Raw genomic sequence first — 3,234 nt, 5'->3', positions numbered from 1 at the left:
CCGCAGGAGTTGCTTGTATATTTTTGAGATTAATCCTTTGTTTCTTCATTTGCTATTATTTTCTCCCATTCTGAAGGCTCCCTTTTCACCTTGCTTATAGTTTCCTTTGTTGTGCAAAAGCTTTTAAGTTTCATTAGGTCCCATTTGTTTATTTTTGCTTTTATTTCCAATATTCTGGGAGGCGGGTCATAGAGGATCCTGCTGTGATTTTATGTCGGAGAGTGTTTTGCCTATGTTCTCCTCTAGGAGTTTTATAGTTTCTGGTCTTACATTTAGATCTTTAATCCATTTATTTTTGTGTATGGTGTTAGAAAGTGTTCTAGTTTCATTCCTTTACAAGTGGTTGACCAGTTTTCCCAGCACCACTTGGTAAAGAGGTTGTCTTTTTTCCATTGTATATTCAAAAATGTGGAGCACTTCACGAATTTGCGTGTCATCCTTGCGCAGGGGCCATGCTAATCTCTGTATCGTTCCAATTTTAGTATACGTGCTGCTGAAGCGAGCACTATTTTTACTTATTATTTTTTTAACTGAAGTATAATTGCTTTACGATATTATGTTAGTTTCTGCTGTGCAGCAAGGTGAACCAGCCGTATATATGCCGATGTCCCCTCCCTGTTGCGTTTCCCCCCTCTTCCCCCAATCCCACCCCCCTGGGTCATCACAGACCACTGGGCTGAGCTCCCTGATCTACACTGCAGCCTCCCACTAGCTGTGTGTTTTATACACGGCAGTGTATACATGTCAACGCTCCTCTCCCAGTTTATCCCACCCTCCCGCCATGTTATTTTTAAAGGATGATAATGATAAAAAGTGGACGTGTAGATCGAGTCACACACATGTGAAATGTCCACAGGGCAGAGATGAAATCACCCACAAAGCTGACAGCCTTAACCTTCAGCTTCTTTGAACATCCTTCCAGTTCTTACATTCTATGTTTTAATTTACCGGGAATACATTATTTCCTATGGTGGTGGTTTAGTCACGAAGTCAGGTCCGACTCTTGTGATCCCATGGACTGTAGCCCGCCAGGCTCCTCTGTCCATGGTATTCTCCAGGCAAGAATACTGGAGTAGGTTGCCATTTCCTTCTCCAATTATTTCCCATGGTTAGAAGCAAATACTCCCTGAAAGAAAAGTGTCTTATATTCAAGAGAGTTTGAAGTTCTAGTGTTAAAATCATATCCACTTCCATTTGCTCCCTGAAACTCTGAGCACGTTCCTGATGAATCCTCATATTTGCACGTTTCTCCGATTGCTCTGGGGCAGGTTGATAAAAAGCAGCAGCTTTTAAAAGCATAGATAACGCCCGTGAGGTGATGGCCTGAGTCACACAAGCTGGAAAACAAAAGTTTTCCCCAAGGAGTTTGTCTTTTAAAACCTTCTCATTCTTTTGGACTAAGAAGTTTAAGACAAGAAATTCTGAGCAGAAGGACTGAGCCAGTGTGAACAAAGGAGGAATCACGTTTCATTTCATTAATTGTTTAAAATTTGTTTTTTGATTGGAGAACAATTGGTCCACAATGTTGTGTTGGTTTCTGCTGGAATATATATATATATATTCCCTCCTCCTTGAGAGGAATATATATATAGCTATACATATATACACATATACCTATACATATAGAGGTATATATATACAGCTACGCGTATAAATATATTCCCTCCTCCTCCCCCCGTGCCCCGCTTCCCATCCCACCCCCCTAGGTCATCACAGAGCACTGGGCTGAGCTCCCTGTGTTATCCAGCAGCTTCCCACTAGCCATCTGTTTTACACATGGTTGTGTATATATGCTAATCCCTATCTCCCAATGTGTTCATTTTCTTCATCCCCTGGTGTTTCTATAAGTCCATTTTCTACATCTCTGTTTGTATCCCTGCCCTGCGAATAGGTTCATTTTTCTAGAAGGAATCAAATTTTTCAACAGCCAAACAAGAAAGAATGTGTCTGCCATCTGCTACACTGATCTATTTTATCTGTCTCTGGACATGTCTGGGCAGTGGCTGTTCTCTCAAGGTTTGAGCCTTGAAAAGCCAAAGATCAAGAAATAGTTGGAGGAGGTAAAATTATGTGTGAAAACAGCTCTCCGCCCCACTACCCCCAGCTTCTTAATTGCCTGCTCACTTCTCAAAAATGGAGTAAATGCTGAAGTGGCTGACTTTCCCCATCATTCCTGTAAATAAGGATATGACTCACAAACCCTGCAATCTCCAGAGTGCCATAGAGACTATGGTGATTTGGTTATTTAAAAATAGCTGAGAAAAAGAGCAAGAAATTGACCATGGGTAAGTTGGGGTGTTTTCATTTTTTTTTTTAATTGAAAACAATTTGAAAATTGAACTTGTTATTATGCCCGGCCCTAAGTATTCTTAGAACATCTGGCCTGTCAACCAAATTTGGGGGTTTTATGATTTCTGGAAATGAACGCGGTGAACACAGCGAACACAGATCTCAGACCCCAGGCAAGGAAAAAAAAAAAACCCAACACTTACCATGGGGTCATTGTGGTCTGTGTGCAAATTCTCCTTTTCTCTATAAAGTAGAGATGAGTGTTGATGGCCTTTGTATACACAGCCCCTGACCCCCAAACTGTTATACAACTATTGCAATGTTATCAATACAGATATGTAAGGTGCTAAAAGAATAATAGTGGTATAGGGCTAGCAATAGCTTATGTTAAGCCTACTGAGTAGCATTCATTGATCTGTAGCTTGCTGGCCCAGAAATTGAAAAGGAATCTCGTTATTGTTGGTGCAAAACCCCCCAAAGCAAGACTATCTGAAAATCTAGGTTTGAATTTGAGGTTGAAATTCAGGCAGGGCATCTTCATCTACCTTAAATCTCAGTCTCACTGGGTATTGTAAGGAACACCCAAAAGGGGCCGCTAGAAGAGAACTTCACTGGTGAACTATTTACAAACCTGGGGACAGAGGTTTCAGATTTGACTCCTGTGTTCTTTCCTTGTCATATCATGAAAGTGAAATTGTTAGTTGCTTAGTCGTATTTGACTCTGTGACCCCATGGACTGTACCCTCCAGTCTCCTCTGTCCAGGTGGGCTACAATTCCATGGGGAGCATACCGGAGCATACTGGATTCTCCAGGCAAGCATACTGGAGTGGGTTGCCATTCTCTTCTCCAGGGGATCTTTCCGACCCAGGGATTGAACCTGGGTCTCCCACGTGGTAGGCAGATTCTTGACCATCTGAGCCACCAGGGAAGCCCATATCATAAAC

General features: G+C 41.9%; 1 non-coding gene across 1 annotated transcript; it reads right to left on the bottom strand.

Moving 5' to 3' along the window:
- Positions 1-402: 402 nt before the first annotated feature.
- On the bottom strand, positions 403-506 carry LOC122687643. Its single transcript, XR_006339208.1, has one exon. It is a non-coding gene; the product is annotated as a U6 spliceosomal RNA (small nuclear RNA).
- Between the last annotated feature and the right edge of the window lie 2,728 nt (positions 507-3,234).

The sequence above is a fragment of the Cervus elaphus genome, chromosome 31 (genome assembly GCF_910594005.1).
Source record: "Cervus elaphus chromosome 31, mCerEla1.1, whole genome shotgun sequence".
In the NCBI taxonomy this organism is placed as follows: domain Eukaryota; kingdom Metazoa; phylum Chordata; class Mammalia; order Artiodactyla; family Cervidae; genus Cervus; species Cervus elaphus.
This window is presented reverse-complemented; position numbering and strand designations above follow the sequence as displayed.